At 37.4% G+C, this 20,361-nt stretch overlaps 10 non-coding genes across 10 annotated transcripts; all 10 read right to left on the reverse strand.

Moving 5' to 3' along the window:
- Positions 1-3,289: 3,289 nt before the first annotated feature.
- On the reverse strand, positions 3,290-3,372 carry TRNAL-CAG (transfer RNA leucine (anticodon CAG)). Its single transcript has one exon. It is a non-coding gene; the product is annotated as a tRNA-Leu (tRNA).
- A 1,184-nt stretch (positions 3,373-4,556) lies between these two features.
- TRNAF-GAA (transfer RNA phenylalanine (anticodon GAA)) lies at positions 4,557-4,629 on the reverse strand. The gene has a single exon. It is a non-coding gene; the product is annotated as a tRNA-Phe (tRNA).
- Positions 4,630-5,563: 934 nt separating this feature from the next.
- TRNAL-CAG (transfer RNA leucine (anticodon CAG)) lies at positions 5,564-5,646 on the reverse strand. Its single transcript has one exon. It is a non-coding gene; the product is annotated as a tRNA-Leu (tRNA).
- Positions 5,647-6,830: 1,184 nt separating this feature from the next.
- TRNAF-GAA (transfer RNA phenylalanine (anticodon GAA)) lies at positions 6,831-6,903 on the reverse strand. Its single transcript has one exon. It is a non-coding gene; the product is annotated as a tRNA-Phe (tRNA).
- A 934-nt stretch (positions 6,904-7,837) lies between these two features.
- Positions 7,838-7,920, reverse strand: TRNAL-CAG (transfer RNA leucine (anticodon CAG)). Its single transcript has one exon. It is a non-coding gene; the product is annotated as a tRNA-Leu (tRNA).
- Positions 7,921-9,104: 1,184 nt separating this feature from the next.
- TRNAF-GAA (transfer RNA phenylalanine (anticodon GAA)) lies at positions 9,105-9,177 on the reverse strand. Its single transcript has one exon. It is a non-coding gene; the product is annotated as a tRNA-Phe (tRNA).
- Positions 9,178-11,379: 2,202 nt separating this feature from the next.
- TRNAF-GAA (transfer RNA phenylalanine (anticodon GAA)) lies at positions 11,380-11,452 on the reverse strand. The gene has a single exon. It is a non-coding gene; the product is annotated as a tRNA-Phe (tRNA).
- A 934-nt stretch (positions 11,453-12,386) lies between these two features.
- On the reverse strand, positions 12,387-12,469 carry TRNAL-CAG (transfer RNA leucine (anticodon CAG)). Its single transcript has one exon. It is a non-coding gene; the product is annotated as a tRNA-Leu (tRNA).
- A 1,147-nt stretch (positions 12,470-13,616) lies between these two features.
- On the reverse strand, positions 13,617-13,689 carry TRNAF-GAA (transfer RNA phenylalanine (anticodon GAA)). Its single transcript has one exon. It is a non-coding gene; the product is annotated as a tRNA-Phe (tRNA).
- A 2,249-nt stretch (positions 13,690-15,938) lies between these two features.
- Positions 15,939-16,011, reverse strand: TRNAF-GAA (transfer RNA phenylalanine (anticodon GAA)). Its single transcript has one exon. It is a non-coding gene; the product is annotated as a tRNA-Phe (tRNA).
- Positions 16,012-20,361: the final 4,350 nt, after the last annotated feature.

The following is a 20,361-nucleotide window of genomic DNA, read 5'->3' on the forward strand; positions in this document are numbered from 1 at the left end:
TAAAATTTAATGGGTGAAGAAGAAAACTTTTGCCGAAACCCGGGACTTTTAGATTTTCAGTCTAACGCTCTCCCAACTGAGCTATTTCGGCAGGACACATTTAGATTCAGGAATGTTCAACACACTGTAGATGTCACAACTGGATGTATTTATTTTTACTTTGACTTGTTTTTGCAAGGTTATCTATATTTGAAAGTCCCGCTACTTTTTGTACATATTTAAGAACTTACATTAATTCTTTGTGAATGAATAGAAAAAAAAAGCAATTCTGCATTTTTTTTACATTTTCAAATTTACTCAATTCGCCAGGGTAATTCTGACTGTGTCTCTGTAGGACAGGTGATGATTGAGCATAAAACACAATTTGTAAGCATAATGTTGCATCAAGCTTTATTTTCTTCTTAGGTGCAAACAATTGGAGTGAAGAAAGGAGATGCAAATTTAGAGAAAATATTCTACTGATTGTTAATGTTGAAAGTGAAAACATTTGTCCCAAAATGTGGTGAAACTTTGATGTCAGTATCACATGCGCATTTCAGACTTGTTAAACTATGTTCATCTGCTCTTTTAGCTTTTGTTTATTAAGTATATTTATAGTCTATTGATGCCTGAGGTAAAAAAATCTGAAATTAGACTTACTGGTAATTCGGTTTCTAGGAATCTTCCACGACAGCACCTTAGGAGGTTAACTCTCTGCCCTAATAGGGACAGAGAACACATAGAGATGAAATATTCCCTCCCATTTTCCTATCCACAGTATTTATCCGATGCCAAAGCAACAACTAACATATGCACAAAGAAACTATTTGATGTTCCCAGAAGTCTTTTGTGAAAGCACAAATTCAGGACATTTAAGATTTGCCTCAAGGACCCCCAGGAATACTGCCAAAGTGCCAACATTGATAACTGGTTTTGCTAAGCCCCATAACTTTTAGTTTTAGATTTGAGATTGCCACCAATAGAGCGGAACCCCAACTGATCAGTAACAGGAGTGAAGCTGTACAATTTCTTGAAAGAAAATGTTAATGTCAGAAATGGGATTCGAACCCACACCTCCAGGAGAAAATGTGAAATGAACGCAGCGCCTTAGACCACTCGACCATCATGACTTCTTCTGGCTTTTGTAATTTAACTCTTTCTAAGCTAAGCAGTAGAAAGATGAGCATTACTTGTGATGAAAGGAAATATACCATGATTTCTTTTATTTTAATATTGATTTGTAACCTATTAGTTACAGCCAATTTTGAGCTTCATGATCAAGCACCGTTTTTTAAATCTGACATGTATCACTTTATGTGGCAATAATACTGGAATGCTTAACATATCCCCGTGATTCTGATAGTGTTATTTTGTAACACATTGTACTTTATATTAATTTTAAATTTAGATCAATATATATTTAGTTTTTCTTGTGAAAATATCTAAAGTTGCACAATTTCATTGAAATGCGGTGATGCCCCATATGTCTTCAGAAACTACTGTTTGGTCACACAGCAGCGCTTTGAAAGTAAGAGCGCTATTTGGGTTTTGGGATTGCAGATTTTGCAAGAATATTTTGAGGGTGACATTTGAGGAGTTCAAAAAGTACCAAAACAGCAGAAACCCCTCCAAAGTGATCCCATTTTATAAATTACTCCTCACAATGAATTAATCAACAACGGCAATTACTATTATTGTCCAACAGGTGTTTTCACTCTGCAACATCCAGAATTGCAAATAAGCCAGTTTAGTGCCCAGCTTGCGCTTATGGAGACAAGCACCCCATACATTTTAAGTGGGCTCTCCTCGCTAGAGAAATGCCAAATCTGTGGATTCTTTGTCTTACCATTAACGTAGAAACCCCTACTTTTAGAATGAAAGATGACGGTCCTGAGTTGGGGCTTGTGTTTTTTGCCTTCCTGGCTTTTTCCCCAAACAGCTTTGTTCCTGGCATATTTTTGAAGCATATTTGTCTCAGTAATGCCACAGCGATTCATAGTCAAACATAAATGGCTGAAATCATTCAGCTAGTGTCTGATACATGCTGCCCGTATCAGCTATCAGGTTTCCTTTAAATCCTCATACAGCTAAGTCAAACTAAAATAAAACAAAGTGATGACGTCCAGAATGAAGGAAAAATTACAAAAAATATTATTTTCCTCAAAAGTTAAAAGTGCTCAGTTCTCAAGTTTCTATCATTTTATTTCCTGTAGATAGTTATAATGATTAGGATTTTTACATTCTCTGTAAACAGTCAGTCCATATGCTTTGTTTATTTTCTGCTTAAAATTTAATGGGTGAAGAAAAAAACTTTTGCCGAAACCCGGGACTTTTAGATCTTCAGTCTAACGCTCTCCCAACGGAGCTATTTCAGCAGGACACATTTAGATTCAGGAATGTTCAACACACTGTAGATGTCACAACTGGATGTATTTATTTTTACTTTGACTTGTTTTTGCAAGGTTATCTATATTTGAAAGTCCCGCTACTTTGTGTACATATTTAAGATCTTACATTAATTCTTTGTGAATGAATAGAAAAAAACAGCAATTCTGCATTTTTTTTACATTTTCAAATTTACTCAATTCGCCAGGGTAATTCTGACTGTGTCTCTGTAGGACAGGTGATGATTGAGCATAAAACACAATTTGTAAGCATAATGTTGCATCAAGCTTTATTTTCTTCTTAGGTGCAAACAATTGGAGTGAAGAAAGGAGATGCAAATTTAGAGAAAATATTCTACTGATTGTTAATGTTGAAAGTGAAAACATTTGTCCCAAAATGTGGTGAAACTTTGATGTCAGTATCACATGCGCATTTCAGACTTGTTAAACTATGTTCATCTGCTCTTTTAGCTTTTGTTTATTAAGTATTTTTATAGTCTATTGATGCCTGAGGTAAAAAAATCTGAAATTAGACTTACTGGTAATTCGGTTTCTAGGAATCTTCCACGACAGCACCTTAGGAGGTTAACTCTCTGCCCTAATAGGGACAGAGAACACATAGAGATGAAATATTCCCTCCCATTTTCCTATCCACAGTATTTATCCGATGCCAAAGCAACAACTAACATATGCACAAAGAAACTATTTGATGTTCCCAGAAGTCTTTTTTGAAAGCACAAATTCAGGACATTTAAGATTTGCCTCAAGGACCCCCAAGAATACTGCCAAAATGCCAACGTTGAGAATTGGTTTTTTTAAGCCCCATCACTTTTAGTTTTCAATTTGAGATTGCCACCAATAGAGCGGACCCCCAAATAATCAGTAACAGGAGTGAAGCTGTACAATTTCTTGAAAGAAAATGCTATTGTCAGAAGTGGGATTCGAACCCACACCTCCAGGAGAGACTGCGACCTGAACACAGCGCCTTAGACCGCTCGGCCATCCTGACTTCTTTTGGCTTTTGTAATTTAACTCTTTCTAAGCTAAGCAGTAGAAAGATGAGCATTACTTGTGATGAAAGGAAATATAGCATGATTTCTTTTATTTTAATATTGATTTGTAACCTATTAGTTACAGCCAATTTTGAGCTTCATGACCAAGCACCGTTTTTTAAATCTGACATGTATCAATTTATGTGGCAATAACACTGGAATGCTTAACATATCCCTGTGATTCTGATAGTGTTATTTTGTAACACATTGTACTTTATATTAATGGTAAATTTAGGTCAATATATATTTAGTTTTTCTTGTGAAAATATCTAAAGTTGCACAATTTCATTGAAATGCGGTGATGCCCCATATGTCTTCAGAAACTACTGTTTGGTCACACAGCAGGGCTTTGAAAGTAAGAGCGCTATTTGGGTTTTGGGAATGCAGATTTTGCAAGAATATTTTGAGGGTGACATTTGCGGAGTTCCAAAAGTACCAAAACAGCAGAAACCCCTCCAAAGTGATCCCATTTTATAAATTACTCCTCACAATGAATTCATCAACACCAGCAATTACTATTATTGTCCAACATGTGTTTTCACTCTGCAACATCCAGAATTGCAAATAAGCCAGTTTAGTGCCCAGCTTGCGCTTATGGAGACAAGCACCCCATACATTTTAAGTGGGCTCTCCTTGCTAAAGAAATGCCAAATCTGTGGATTCTTTGTCTTACCATTAACGTAGAAACCCCTATTTTTAGAATGAAAGATGACGGTCCTGAGTTGGGGCTTGTGTTTTTTGCCTTCCTGGCTTTTTCCCCAAACAGCTTTGTTCCTGGCATATTTTTGAAGCATATTTGTCTCAGTAATGCCACAGCGATTCATAGTAAAACATAAATGGCTGGAAACATTCAGCTAGTGTCTGATACATGCTGCCCGTATTAGCTATCAGGTTTCCTTTAAATCCTCATACAGCTAAGTCAAACTAAAATAAAACAAAGTGATGACGTCCAGAATGAAGGAAAAATTACAAAAAATATTAATTTCCTCAAAAGTTAAATGTGTTCAGTTCTCAAGTTTCTATCATTTTATTTCCTGTAGATAGTTATAATGATTGGGATTTTTACATTCTCTGTAAACAGTCAGTCCATATGCTTTATTTATTTTCTGCTTAAAATTTAATAGGTGAAGAAAAAAACTTTTGCTGAAACCTGGAATTGAACCAGGGACCTTTAGATCTTCAGTCTAACGCTCTCCCAACTGAGCTATTTCGGCAGGACACATTTAGATTCAGGAATGTTCAACACACTGTAGATGTCACAACTGGATGTATTTATTTTTACATTGACTTGTTTTTGCAAGATTATCTATATTTGAAAGTCCCGCTATTTTGCGTACATATTTAAGAACTTACATTAATTCTTTGTGAATGAATAGAAAAAACAGCAATTCTGCATTTTTTTTACATTTTCAAATTTACTCAATTCGCCAGGGTAATTCTGACTGTGTCTCTGTAGGACAGGTGATGATTGAGCATAAAACACAATTTGTAAGCATAATATTGCATCAAGCTTTATTTTTTTCTTAGGTGCAAACAATTGGAGTGAAGAAAGGAGATGCAAATTTAGAGAAAATATTCTACTGATTGTTAATGTTGAAAGTGAAAACATTTGTCCTAAAATGTGGTGAAACTTTGATGTCAGTATCACATGCGCATTTCAGACTTGTTAAACTATGTTCATCTGCTCTTTTAGCTTTTGTTTATTAAGTATATATATAGTCTATTGATGCCTGAGGTAAAAAAATCTGAAATTAGACTTACTGGTAATTTGGTTTCTAGGAATCTTCCACGACAGCACCTTAGGAGGTTTACTCTCTGCCCTAATAGGGACAGAGAACACGTAGAGATGAAATAGTCCTTCCCATTTTCCTATCCACAGTATTTTTCCGATGCCAAAGCAACAACTAACATATGCACAAAGAAACTATTTGATTTTCACAGAAGTCTTTTGTGAAAGCACAAATTCAGGACATTTAAGATTTGCCTCAAGGACCCCCAGGAATACTGCCAAAGTGCCAACGTTGAGAATTGGTTTTGCTAAGCCCCATCACTTTTAGTTTTCAATTTGTGATTGCCACCAATAGAGCGGACCCCCAACTAATCAGTAACAGGAGTGAAGCTGTACAATTTCTTGAAAGAAAAAGCTATTGTCAGAAGTGGGATTCGAACCCACACCCCCATGAGAGACTGCGACCTGAACGCAGCGCCTTAGACCGCTCGGCCATCCTGACTTCTTTTGGCTTTTGTAATTTAACTCTTTCTAAGCTAAGCAGTAGAAAGATGAGCATTACTTGTGATGAAAGGAAATATACCATGATTTCTTTTATTTTAATATTGATTTGTAACCTATTAGTTACAGCCAATTTTGAGCTTCATGACCAAGCACCGTTTTTTAAATCTGACATGTATCAATTTATGTGGCAATAACACTGGAATGCTTAACATATCCCTGTGATTCTGATAGTGTTATTTTGTAACACATTGTACTTTATATTAATGGTAAATTTAGGTCAATATATATTTAGTTTTTCTTGTGAAAATATCTAAAGTTGCACAATTTCATTGAAATGCGGTGATGCCCCATATGTCTTCAGAAACTACTGTTTGGTCACACAGCAGGGCTTTGAAAGTAAGAGCGCTATTTGGGTTTTGGGAATGCAGATTTTGCAAGAATATTTTGAGGGTGACATTTGCGGAGTTCCAAAAGTACCAAAACAGCAGAAACCCCTCCAAAGTGATCCCATTTTATAAATTACTCCTCACAATGAATTCATCAACACCAGCAATTACTATTATTGTCCAACATGTGTTTTCACTCTGCAACATCCAGAATTGCAAATAAGCCAGTTTAGTGCCCAGCTTGCGCTTATGGAGACAAGCACCCCATACATTTTAAGTGGGCTCTCCTTGCTAAAGAAATGCCAAATCTGTGGATTCTTTGTCTTACCATTAACGTAGAAACCCCTATTTTTAGAATGAAAGATGACGGTCCTGAGTTGGGGCTTGTGTTTTTTGCCTTCCTGGCTTTTTCCCCAAACAGCTTTGTTCCTGGCATATTTTTGAAGCATATTTGTCTCAGTAATGCCACAGCGATTCATAGTAAAACATAAATGGCTGGAAACATTCAGCTAGTGTCTGATACATGCTGCCCGTATTAGCTATCAGGTTTCCTTTAAATCCTCATACAGCTAAGTCAAACTAAAATAAAACAAAGTGATGACGTCCAGAATGAAGGAAAAATTACAAAAAATATTAATTTCCTCAAAAGTTAAATGTGTTCAGTTCTCAAGTTTCTATCATTTTATTTCCTGTAGATAGTTATGATGATTGGGATTTTTACATTCTCTGTAAACAGTCAGTCCATATGCTTTATTTATTTTCTGCTTAAAATTTAATAGGTGAAGAAAAAAACTTTTGCTGAAACCTGGAATTGAACCAGGGACCTTTAGATCTTCAGTCTAACGCTCTCCCAACTGAGCTATTTCGGCAGGACACATTTAGATTCAGGAATGTTCAACACACTGTAGATGTCACAACTGGATGTATTTATTTTTACATTGACTTGTTTTTGCAAGATTATCTATATTTGAAAGTCCCGCTATTTTGCGTACATATTTAAGAACTTACATTAATTCTTTGTGAATGAATAGAAAAAACAGCAATTCTGCATTTTTTTTACATTTTCAAATTTACTCAATTCGCCAGGGTAATTCTGACTGTGTCTCTGTAGGACAGGTGATGATTGAGCATAAAACACAATTTGTAAGCATAATATTGCATCAAGCTTTATTTTTTTCTTAGGTGCAAACAATTGGAGTGAAGAAAGGAGATGCAAATTTAGAGAAAATATTCTACTGATTGTTAATGTTGAAAGTGAAAACATTTGTCCTAAAATGTGGTGAAACTTTGATGTCAGTATCACATGCGCATTTCAGACTTGTTAAACTATGTTCATCTGCTCTTTTAGCTTTTGTTTATTAAGTATATATATAGTCTATTGATGCCTGAGGTAAAAAAATCTGAAATTAGACTTACTGGTAATTTGGTTTCTAGGAATCTTCCACGACAGCACCTTAGGAGGTTCACTCTCTGCCCTAATAGGGACAGAGAACACGTAGAGATGAAATAGTCCTTCCCATTTTCCTATCCACAGTATTTTTCCGATGCCAAAGCAACAACTAACATATGCACAAAGAAACTATTTGATTTTCACAGAAGTCTTTTGTGAAAGCACAAATTCAGGACATTTAAGATTTGCCTCAAGGACCCCCAGGAATACTGCCAAAGTGCCAACGTTGAGAATTGGTTTTGCTAAGCCCCATCACTTTTAGTTTTCAATTTGTGATTGCAACCAATAGAGCGGACCCCCAACTAATCAGTAACAGGAGTGAAGCTGTACAATTTCTTGAAAGAAAAAGCTATTGTCAGAAGTGGGATTCGAACCCACACCCCCATGAGAGACTGCGACCTGAACGCAGCGCCTTAGACCGCTCGGCCATCCTGACTTCTTTTGGCTTTTGTAATTTAACTCTTTCTAAGCTAAGCAGTAGAAAGATGAGCATTACTTGTGATGAAAGGAAATATACCATGATTTCTTTTATTTTAATATTGATTTGTAACCTATTAGTTACAGCCAATTTTGAGCTTCATGACCAAGCACCGTTTTTTAAATCTGACATGTATCAATTTATGTGGCAATAACACTGGAATGCTTAACATATCCCTGTGATTCTGATAGTGTTATTTTGTAACACATTGTACTTTATATTAATGGTAAATTTAGGTCAATATATATTTAGTTTTTCTTGTGAAAATATCTAAAGTTGCACAATTTCATTGAAATGCGGTGATGCCCCATATGTCTTCAGAAACTACTGTTTGGTCACACAGCAGGGCTTTGAAAGTAAGAGCGCTATTTGGGTTTTGGGAATGCAGATTTTGCAAGAATATTTTGAGGGTGACATTTGCGAAGTTCCAAAAGTACCAAAACAGCAGAAACCCCTCCAAAGTGATCCCAGTTTATAAATTACTCCTCACAATGAATTCATCAACACCAGCAATTACTATTATTGTCCAACACGTGTTTTCACTCTGCAACATCCAGAATTGCAAATAAGCCAGTTTAGTGCCCAGCTTGCGCTAATGGAGACAAGCACCCCATACATTTTAATTGGGCTCTCCTCGCTAGAGAAATGCCAAATCTGTGGATTCTTTGTCTTACCATTAACGTGGAAACCCCTATTTTTAGAATGAAAGATGACGGTCCTGAGTTGGGGCTTGTGTTATTTGCCTTCCTGGCTTTTTCCCCAAACAGCTTTGTTCCTGGCATATTTTTGAAGCATATTTGTCTCAGTAATGCCACAGCGATTCATAGTAAAACATAAATGGCTGGAAACATTCAGCTAGTGTCTGATACATGCTGCCCGTATTAGCTATCAGGTTTCCTTTAAATCCTCATACAGCTAAGTCAAACTAAAATAAAACAAAGTGATGACGTCCAGAATGAAGGAAAAATTACAAAAAATATTAATTTCCTCAAAAGTTAAATGTGTTCAGTTCTCAAGTTTCTATCATTTTATTTCCTGTAGATAGTTATAATGATTGGGATTTTTACATTCTCTGTAAACAGTCAGTCCATATGCTTTATTTATTTTCTGCTTAAAATTTAATAGGTGAAGAAAAAAACTTTTGCTGAAACCTGGAATTGAACCAGGGACCTTTAGATCTTCAGTCTAACGCACTCCCAACTGAGCTATTTCGGCAGGACACATTAAGATTCAGGAATGTTCAACACACTGTAGATGTCACAACTGGATGTATTTATTTTTACATTGACTTGTTTTTGCAAGATTATCTATATTTGAAAGTCCCGCTATTTTGCGTACATATTTAAGAACTTACATTAATTCTTTGTGAATGAATAGAAAAAACAGCAATTCTGCATTTTTTTTACATTTTCAAATTTACTCAATTCGCCAGGGTAATTCTGACTGTGTCTCTGTAGGACAGGTGATGATTAAGCATAAAACACAATTTGTAAGCATAATATTGCATCAAGCTTTATTTTTTTCTTAGGTGCAAACAATTGGAGTGAAGAAAGGAGATGCAAATTTAGAGAAAATATTCTACTGATTGTTAATGTTGAAAGTGAAAACATTTGTCCTAAAATGTGGTGAAACTTTGATGTCAGTATCACATGCGCATTTCAGACTTGTTAAACTATGTTCATCTGCTCTTTTAGCTTTTGTTTATTAAGTATATATATAGTCTATTGATGCCTGAGGTAAAAAAATCTGAAATTAGACTTACTGGTAATTTGGTTTCTAGGAATCTTCCACGACAGCACCTTAGGAGGTTCACTCTCTGCCCTAATAGGGACAGAGAACACGTAGAGATGAAATAGTCCTTCCCATTTTCCTATCCACAGTATTTTTCCGATGCCAAAGCAACAACTAACATATGCACAAAGAAACTATTTGATTTTCACAGAAGTCTTTTGTGAAAGCACAAATTCAGGACATTTAAGATTTGCCTCAAGGACCCCCAGGAATACTGCCAAAGTGCCAACGTTGAGAATTGGTTTTGCTAAGCCCCATCACTTTTAGTTTTCAATTTGTGATTGCCACCAATAGAGCGGACCCCCAATTAATCAGTAACAGGAGTGAAGCTGTACAATTTCTTGAAAGAAAATGCTAATGTCAGAAGTGGGATTCGAACCTTTCACCTCCAGGAGATACTGCGACCTGAACGCAGCGCCTTAGACCGCTCGGCCATCCTGAGTTCTTCTGGCTTTTGTAATTTAACTCTTTCTAAGCTAAGCAGTAGAAAGATGAGCATTACTTGTGATGAAAGGAAATATGCCATGATTTCTTTTATTTTAATATTGATTTGTAACCTATTAGTTACAGCCAATTTTGAGCTTCATGACCAAGCACCGTTTTTTAAATCTGACATGTATCAATTTATGTGGCAATAACACTGGAATACTTAACATATCCCCGTAATTCTGATAGTGTTATTTTGTAGCACATTGTACTTTATATTAATGGTAAATTTAGGTCAATATATATTTAGTTTTTCTTGTGAAAATATCTAAAGTTGCACAATTTCATTGAAATGCGGTGATGCCCCATATGTCTTCAGAAACTACTGTTTGGTCACACAGCAGGGCTTTGAAAGTAAGAGCGCTATTTGGGTTTTGGGAATGCAGATTTTGCAAGAATATTTTGATGGTGACATTTGCGGAGTTCCAAAAGTACCAAAACAGCAGAAACCCCTCCAAAGTGATCCCATTTTATAAATTACTCCTCACAATGAATTCATCAACACCAGCAATTACTATTATTGTCCAACAGGTGTTTTCACTCTGCAACATCCAGAATTGCAAATAAGCCAGTTTAGTGCCCAGCTTGCGCTAATGGAGACAAGCACCCCATACATTTTAATTGGGCTCTCCTCGCTAGAGAAATGCCAAATCTGTGGATTCTTTGTCTTACAATTAACGTGGAAACCCCTATTTTTAGAATGAAAGATGACGGTCCTGAGTTGGGGCTTGTGTTTTTTGCCTTCCTGGCTTTTTCCCCAAACAGCTTTGTTCCTGGCATATTATTTAAGCATATTTGTCTCAGTAATGCCACAGCGATTGATAGTCAAACATAAATGGCTGACATCATTCAGCTAGTGTCTGATACATGCTGCCCGTTTTAGCTATCAGGTTTCCTTTAAATCCTCATACAGCTAAGTCAAACTAAAATAAAACAAAGTGATGACGTCCAGAATGAAGGAAAAATTACAAAAAATATTATTTTCCTCAAAAGTTAAAAGTGTTCAGTTCTCAAGTTTCTATCATTTTATTTCCTGTAGATAGTTATAATGATTAGGATTTTTACATTCTCTGTAAACAGTCAGTCCATATGCTTTGTTTATTTTCTGCTTAAAATTCAATGGGTGAAGAAAAAAACTTTTGCCAAAACCCGGGATTGAACCAGGGACCTTTAGATCTTCAATCTAACGCTCTCCCAACTGAGCTATTTCGGCAGGACACATTTAGATTCAGGAATGTTCAACACACTGTAGTTGTCACAACTGGATGTATTTATTTTTACATTGACTTGTTTTTGCAAGATTATCTATATTTGAAAGTCCCGCTATTTTGCGTACATATTTAAGAACTTACATTAATTCTTTGTGAATGAATAGAAAAAACAGCAATTCTGCATTATTTTTACATTTTCAAATTTACTCAATTCGCCAGGGTAATTCTGACTGTGTCTCTGTAGGACAGGTGATGATTGAGCATAAAACACAATTTGTAAGCATAATATTGCATCAAGCTTTATTTTTTTCTTAGGTGCAAACAATTGGAGTGAAGAAAGGAGATGCAAATTTAGAGAAAATATTCTACTGATTGTTAATGTTGAAAGTGAAAACATTTGTCCTAAAATGTGGTGAAACTTTGATGTCAGTATCACATGCGCATTTCAGACTTGTTAAACTATGTTCATCTGCTCTTTTAGCTTTTGTTTATTAAGTATATTTATCGTCTATTGATGCCTGAGGTAAAAAAATCTGAAATTAGACTTACTGGTAATTTGGTTTCTAGGAATCTTCCACGACAGCACCTTAGGAGGTTCACTCTCTGCCCTAATAGGGACAGAGAACACATAGAGATGAAATAGTCCTTCCCATTTTCCTATCCACAGTATTTTTCCGATGCCAAAGCAACAACTAACATTTGCACAAAGAAACTATTTGATGTTCCCAGAGGTCTTTTGTGAAAGCACAAATTCAGGACATTTAAGATTTGCCTCAAGGACCCCAAGGAATACTGCCAAAGTGCCAACGTTGAGAATTGGTTTTGCTAAGCCCCATCACTTTTAGTTTTCGATTTGAGATTGCCACCAATAGTGCGGACCCCCAACTAATCAGTATCAGGAGTGAAGCTGTAAAATTTCTTGAAAGAAAATTCTAATGTCAGAAGTGGGATTCGAACCCACGCCTCCAGAAGAGACTGCGACCTGAACGCAGCTCCTTAGACCGCTCGGCCATCCTAACTACTTCAGGCTTTTGTAATTTAACTGTTTCTAAGCTAAGCAGTAGAAAGATGAGCATTACTTGTGATGAAAGGAAATATACCATGATTTCTTTTATTTTAATATTGATTTGTAACCTCTTAGTTACAGCCAATTTTGAGCTTCATGACCAAGCACCGTTTTTTAAATCTGACATGTATCAATTTATGTGGCAATAACACTGGAATGCTTAACATATCCCCGTGATTCTGAAAGTGTTATTTTGTAACACATTGTACTTTATATTAATGGTAAATTTAGGTCAATATATATTTAGTTTTTCTTGTGAAAATATCTAAAGTTGCACAATTTCATTGAAATGCAGTGATGCCCCATATGTCTTCAGAAACTACTGTTTGGTCACACAGCAGGGCTTTGAAAGTAAGAGCGCTATTTGGGTTTTGGGAATGCAGATTTTGCAAGAATATTTTGACGGTGACATTTGCGGAGTTCCAAAGGTACCAAAACAGCAGAAACCCCTCCAAAGTGATCCCATTTTATAAATTACTCCTCACAATGAATTCATCAACGCCAGCAATTACTATTATTGTCCAACATGTGTTTTCACTCTGCAACATCCAGAATTGCAAATAAGCCAGTTTAGTGCCCAGCTTGCGCTTATGGAGACAAGCACCCCATACATTTTAAGTGGGCTCTCCTCGCTAGAGAAATGCCAAATCTGTGGATTCTTTGTCTTACCATTAACGTGGAAACCCCTATTTTTAGAATGAAAGATGACGGTCCTGAGTTGGGGCTTGTGTTTTTTGCCTTCCTGGCTTTTTCCCCAAACAGCTTTGTTCCTGGCATATTTTTGAAGGATATTTGTCTCAGTAATGCCACAGCGATTCATAGTCAAACATAAATGGCTGAAATCTTTCAGCTAGTGTCTGATACATGCTGCCCGTATTAGCTATCAGGTTTCCTTTAAATCCTCATACAGCTAAGTCAAACTAAAATAAAACAAAGTGATGACGTCCAGAATTAAGGAAAAATTACAAAAAATATTATTTTCCTCAAAAGTTAAAAGTGTTCAGTTCTCAAGTTTCTATCATTTTATTTCCTGTAAACAGTCAGTCCATATGCTTTGTTTATTTTCTGCTTAAAATTTAATGGGTGAAGAAAAAAACTTTTGCCGAAACCTGGGATTGAACCAGGGACCTTTAGATCTTCAGTCTAACGCTATCCCAACTGAGCTAATTCAGCAGGACACACTTAGATTCCGCAATGTTCAACACACTGTATATGTCACACCTGGATGTATTTATTTTTACTTTGACTTGTTTTTGCAAGATTATCTATGATTGAAAGTCCCGCTATTTTGCGTACATATTTAAGAACTTACATTAATTCTTTGTGAATGAATAGAAAAAACAGCAATTCTGCATTTTTTTTACATTTTCAAATTTACTCAATTCGCCAGGTTAATTCTGACTGTGTCTCTGTAGGACAGGTGATGATTGAGCATAAAACACAATTTGTAAGCATAATGTTGCATCAAGCTTTATTTTTTTCTTAGGTGCAAACAATTGGAGTGAAGAAAGGAGATGCAAATTTAGACAAAATATTCTACTGATTGTTAATGTTGAAATTGAAAACATTTGTCAAAAAATGTGGTGAAACTTTGATGTCAGTATCACATGCGCATTTCAGACTTGTTAAACTATGTTCATCTGCTCTTTTAGCTTTTGTTTATTAAGTATATATATAGTCTATTGATGCCTTGAGGTAAAAAAATCTGAAATTAGACTTACTGGTAATTCGGTTTCTAGGAATCTTCCACGACAGCACCTTAGGAGGTTCACTCTCTGCCCTAATAGGGACAGAGAACACATAGAGATGAAATAGTCCCTCCCATTTTCCTATCCACAGTATTTTTCTGATGCCAAAGCAACAACTAACATATGCACAAAGAAACTATTTGATGTTCCCAGAAGTCTTTTGTGAAAGCACAAATTCAGGACATTTAAGATTTGCCTCAAGGACCCCAAGGAATACTGCCAAAATGCCAAAGTTGAGAATTGGTTTTGCAAAGCCCCATCACTTTTAGTTATCGATTTGAGATTGCCACCAACAGAGCGGACCCCCAACTAATCAGTAACAGGAGTGAAGCTGTACAATTTCTTGAAAGAAAATTCTAAAGTCAGAAGTCGGATTTGAACCCACGCCTCCAGGAGAGACTGCGACCTGAATGCAGTGCCTTAGACCGCTCGACCATCCTGACTTCTTCAGGCTTTTGTAATTTAACTCTTTCTAAGCTAAGCAGTAGAAAGATGAGCATTACTTGTAATTTAACTCTTTCTAAGCTAAGCAGTAGAAAGATGAGCATTACTTGTGATGAAAGGAAATATGCCATGATTTCTTTTATTTTAATATTGATTTGTAACCTATTAGTTACAGCCAATTTTGAGCTTCATGACCAAGCACCGTTTTTTAAATCTGACATGTATCAATTTATGTGGCAATAACACTGGAATGCTTAACATATCCCCGTGATTCTGATAGTGTTATTTTGTAACACATTGAACTTTATATTAATGGTAAATTTAGGTCATTATATATTTAGTTTTTCTTGTGAAAATATCTAAAGTTGCACAATTTCATTGAAATGCGGTGATGCCCCATATGACTTCAGAAACTACTGTTTGGTCACACAGCAGGGCTTTGAAAATAAGAGCGATATTTGTGTTTTGGGAATGCAGATTTTGCAAGAATATTTTGAGGGTGACATTTGCGGAGTTCCAAAAGTACCAAAACAGCAGAAACCCCTCCAAAGTGATCCCATTTTATAAATTACTCCTCACAATGAATTCATCAACGCCAGCAATTACTATTATTGTCCAACAGGTGTTTTCACTCTGCAACATCCAGAATTGCAAATAAGCCAGTTTAGTTCCCAACTTGCGCTTATGGAGACAAGCACCCCATACATTTTAAGTGGGCTCTCCTCGCTAGAGAAATGCCAAATCTGTGGATTCTTTGTCTTACCATTAACGTGGAAACCCCTATTTTTAGAATGAAAGATGACGGTCCTGAGTTGGGGCTTGTGTTTTTTGCCTTCCTGGCTTTTTCCCCAAACAGCTTTGTTCCTTGCATATTTTTTAAGCATATTTGTCTCAGTAATGCCACAACGATTCATAGTCAAACATAAATGGCTGAATCATTCAGCTAGTGTCTGATACATGCTGCCCGTATTAACTATCAGGTTTCCTTTAAATCCTCATACAGCTAAGTCAAACTAAAATAAAACAAAGTGATGACGTCCAGAATGAAGGAAAAATTACAAAAAATATTATTTTCCTCAAAAGTTAAAAGTGTTCAGTTCTCAAGTTTCTATCATTTTATTTCCTGTGGATAGTTATAATGATTAGGACTTTTACATTCTCTGTAAACAGTCAGTCCATATGCTTTGTTTATTTTCTGCTTAAAATTTAATGGGTGAAGAAAAAAACTTTTGCTGAAACCCAGGATTGAACCAGGGACCTTTAGATCTTCAGTCTAATGCTCTCCCAACTGAGCTATTTTGGCTGGACACATTTAGCTTCAGGAATGTTCAACACACTGTGCATGTCACAACTGGATGTATTTATCTTTACTTTGACTTGTTTTTGCAAGATGATCTAATTTTGAAAGTCCCGCTATTTTGCATACATACTTAAGAACTTACATTAACTCTTTGTGAATGAATAGAAAAAAACAGCAATTCTGCATTTTTTTTTACATTTTCAAATTTAGTCAATTCGCCAGGGTTATTCTGACTGTGTCCCTGTAGTAGAGGTGATGATTGAGCATTAAACACAATTTGTAAGCATAATGTTGCATCAAGCTTTATTTTTTCTTAGGTGCAAACAATTGGAGTGAAGAAAGGAGATGCAAATTTAGAGAAAATATTTTACTGATTGTTAATGTTGAAAGTGAAAACATTTGTCCCAAAATGTGGTGAAACTTTGATGTCAGTATCACATGCGCATTTCAGACTTGTTAAACTATGTTAATCTGCTCTTTTATCTGTTGTTTATTAAGTATATTTATAGTCTATTGATGCCTGAGGTAGAAAAATCTGAAATTAGACTTACTGGTAATTCTGTTTCTAGGAATCTTCCACTACAGCACCTTAAGAGTTTCACTCTCTGCCCTAATAGGGACAGAGAACACATAGAGATGAAATAGTCCCTCCCATTTTAATATCCACAGTATTTTTCTTTTGTGAAAGCACAAATTCAGGACATTTAACATTTGCCTCAAGGACCCCAAGGAATACTGCCAAAGTGCCAACGTTGAGAATTGGTTTTGCTAAGCCCCGTCACTTTTAGTTTTCGGTTTGAGATTGCCGCCAATAAAGCAGACCCCCAACTAATCAGTAACAGGAGTCAAGCTGTACAATTTCTTGAAAGAAAATGCTAATGTCAGAAGTGTTATTCGAACCCACGCCTCCAGTAGAGACTGTGACCTGAACGCAGCGCTTTAGACCGCTCAGCAACCTGACTTTTTTTGGCATTTTGTGATTTAACTGTTTCTAAGCTAAGCAGTAGAAAGATGAGCATTACTTGTGATGAAAGGAAATATACCATGATTTCTTTTATTTTAATATTGATTCGTAACCTATTAGTTACAGCTAGTGTTGATCGAGCACTAAAATGTTTGGGTGCTCGAAGCTTGGGCCGAGCTCACCGTGATACTCGGGTGCTCGTCCCGAGCAACGAGCCCAATGTTAGTCTAAGGGAGACCCGAGCATTTTTGGCGTCACACCCCCGGCAGTCTTTTAAAAGCCTTACAAGTGCCCAAAACAATAGTGACAGTGCTCAAGTGACATGGGGACAGCATGGGGATCGCCCCAGGAAGCATTTCTGATGCCCAGGTCACTGCTCTCAACAACGTGGTCAGAGGTAGTAAGCCACTTTTAAGGGCTCACAATAAAACGATCAAAAACTAAACTGAAACTGCTTTCCTGTAAAATATGTTAAGGAACTTCCTTTCCAGGGTAAAAACTTGTGTATAAGGTAAAATAAATAACCCCCCCCAAAAAAATACTCCTCCACACCTTGGGCTATGTTCACAAGTATCATTTTTTATGCGTTTTTGCACTTTTGTATTGCTTTCAACCGTGACAAATGCATTCACCGGGAAATGTAATTTTAACATTTTACAACCTGTGTGCTGTGCTGTGCTGTGTGACACATGCATACAGTGCTGAAAAGACATGGGAACAGCATGGGGAAGACCCCTGTAACTATCTCTTACACCCAGGTCACTGCCTAAAAGTGTGCCCATCAGAAGTCATCCTTGCCGCATCAGAAGATGCAGACTTGCAACTATCCCCGGGTGTCCACACACGATCCCCAGCCGCCTGGGGGCAGCCGGGTGTCCATAAACGGTCCCCAGCCGCCCTTATTTCTCCTTGGAACATCCCCCCACACACTTTTCTTAGCCCGGCCTGCTTTAGGGCGGCATTGGACAAGCCCACCAGAGAACCAGACTACTCCGGTGGGCCCTGGCTTCTCCATCAGGGCAGTTGAGAGTGCCAAGGTGAGGACTATGATGATGATGATACAAGTTAGCATCTGCTTTGTTTTCTTGGAATGCAAGCACATGTATGTAGTAGCGGCTAGGCCTGAGGTGGTCAGCGTTTTGGTGCATATCCTACCTCCTCTGAGGATTGCTGGATGTTTTCCTGCTACTATTCCAGTTCTATGACTCCCTTTAAAACAAAGCTTCAGGTGATAAATGATGGATGAGGTAGTGGCAAAGGAGAAAGAGGAGGAGAAACAGGGACCATTCATATCAATATCAGGCCAGTCAACCACATATGTCTTGTAGGATATGTTTCAGTAACAAAAGGAGCAGTTCGGCTACACAGTTATAGGGCATACAGTGAGTGCAATGCCTACCAAAAATTTTGAGGCACTCCAATGCCCCTTGGAAATGACATGGAGGTCACAGGACCCTAACTAAACCGTTTTTTCCATTTATAGCAACTGGATGTCCTGTACACTGTTGGCCTAAGCAGTGAATGGAAGGCTTTCAAAAAATTATGAGGAACTGCAATGCCCCATGAAACAGACGTGGATTACAGTTTACTAAAAACCTTCTACCCATTATTGGGGAGTGGGTCTCCCTTAGTTTTCGCCTTTGCATTGAAAAGCAAAAACTGACTAAAATTTGGAGGAAATGCAATGCCCGTTGGAAGAGTCGTGGACGTTAGAGGTAATTAAAAACAACATTTCAATGGCCCTTGGAAGACCTGTGGAGTTCAGAGTGGCTTAATAAGATGATTTTAATGCCCCTTTGAAGAGACGTGGAGGTCACAGTAGCTTAACAAGACGGTTTTAATGCCCCTCGGAAAAGACGTGGAGGTCCCAGTATCTTAACAAGACGGTTTGAATGCCCCTTGGAAGAGACGTGGAGGTCACAGAAGCTTAACAAGACGGTTTTAATGCCCCTCGGAAAAGTGGTGGAGGTCGCAGTAGCTTAACAAGAGGGTTTTAATGCCGCTCGGAAAAGACGTGGAGGTCACAGTAGCTTAACAAGATGGTTTGAATGCCCCTTGGAATAGACGTGGAGGTCACAGTAGCTTAACAAGACACTTATAATGCCCCTTACAAGAGCCATACAGTACAGCATCTTAAAAATATTATTCCCATTATTGGGGAGTGGGTCTCCCATAGTATTTGCTCATGCCTTCCAAGCAAAAGCTTCCAAAAATTAGGACGGAGCAACTTGAAATGCCCCTTACAAGAGCCATGCAGTAGAGCATATTACAAACATAAGTCCCATTATTGGGGAGTGGGTCTCCCATAGTATTTGCTTATGCCTTCCAAGCAAAAGATTCCAAAAATTAAGATGGAGCAACTTGCAATGCCCCTTACAAGAGCCATGCAGTACAGCATATTACAAACATTATTCCCATTATTTGGGAGCGGGTCTCCCATAGTATTTGCTTATGCCTTCCAAGCAAAAGCTACCAAAAATTAGGATGGAGCAACTTGCAATGCACCTTACAAGAGCCATGTAGTACAGCATATTACAAACATTATTCCCATTATTGGGGAGTGTGTCTCCCATAGTTTTTGCTTATGCCTTCCAAGCAAAAGCTTCCAAAAATTAGGATGGAGCAACTTGCAATGCCCCTTACAAGAGCCATGCAGTACAGCATATTACAAACATAAGTCCCATTATTTGGGAGTGGGTCTCCCATAGTATTTGCTTATGCCTTCCAAGCAAAAGATTCCAAAAATTAAGATGGAGCAACTTGCAATGCCCCTTACAAAAGCCATGCAGTACAGCATATTACAAACATAAGTCCCATTATTCTGGAGTTGGTCTCCCATAGTATTTGCTTATGCCTTCCAAGCAAAAGCTTCAAAAAATTAAGACGGAGCAACTTGCAATGCCCCTTACAAGAGCCATGCAGTACAGCATATTAAAAACATAAGTCCCATTATTGGGGAGTGGGTCTCCCATAGTATTTGCTTATGCCTTCCAAGCAAAAGCTTCAAAAAATTAGGAGGAAATGCAATGCCCGTTCGAAGACTCGTGGAGGTCCCAGTAGCTTAACAAGACGGTTTAAATGCCCCTTACAAAAGACGTGGAGGTCAGAGTGGTATAACAAGACGCTTTTAATGCCCCTCAGAAGAGATGTGGAGGTCAGAGTGGTATAACAAGACGCTTTTAATGCCCCTCAGAAGAGACGTGGGGGTCAGAGTGGTATATCATGACACTTTTAATGCCCCTTACAAGAGACGTGGAGGTCAGAGTGGTATAACAAGACACTTTTATTGCCCATTACAAGAGACGTGGAGGTCAGAGTGGTATAACATGAAGCTTTTAATGCCCCTTACAAGAGACGTGGAGGTCAGAGTGGTATAACAAGACGCTTTT

Source organism: Phyllobates terribilis, unplaced genomic scaffold, assembly GCF_046119375.1.
Source record: "Phyllobates terribilis strain yellow unplaced genomic scaffold, ASM4611937v1 Scaffold_12__6_contigs__length_324123572, whole genome shotgun sequence".
Lineage (NCBI taxonomy): Eukaryota > Metazoa > Chordata > Amphibia > Anura > Dendrobatidae > Phyllobates > Phyllobates terribilis.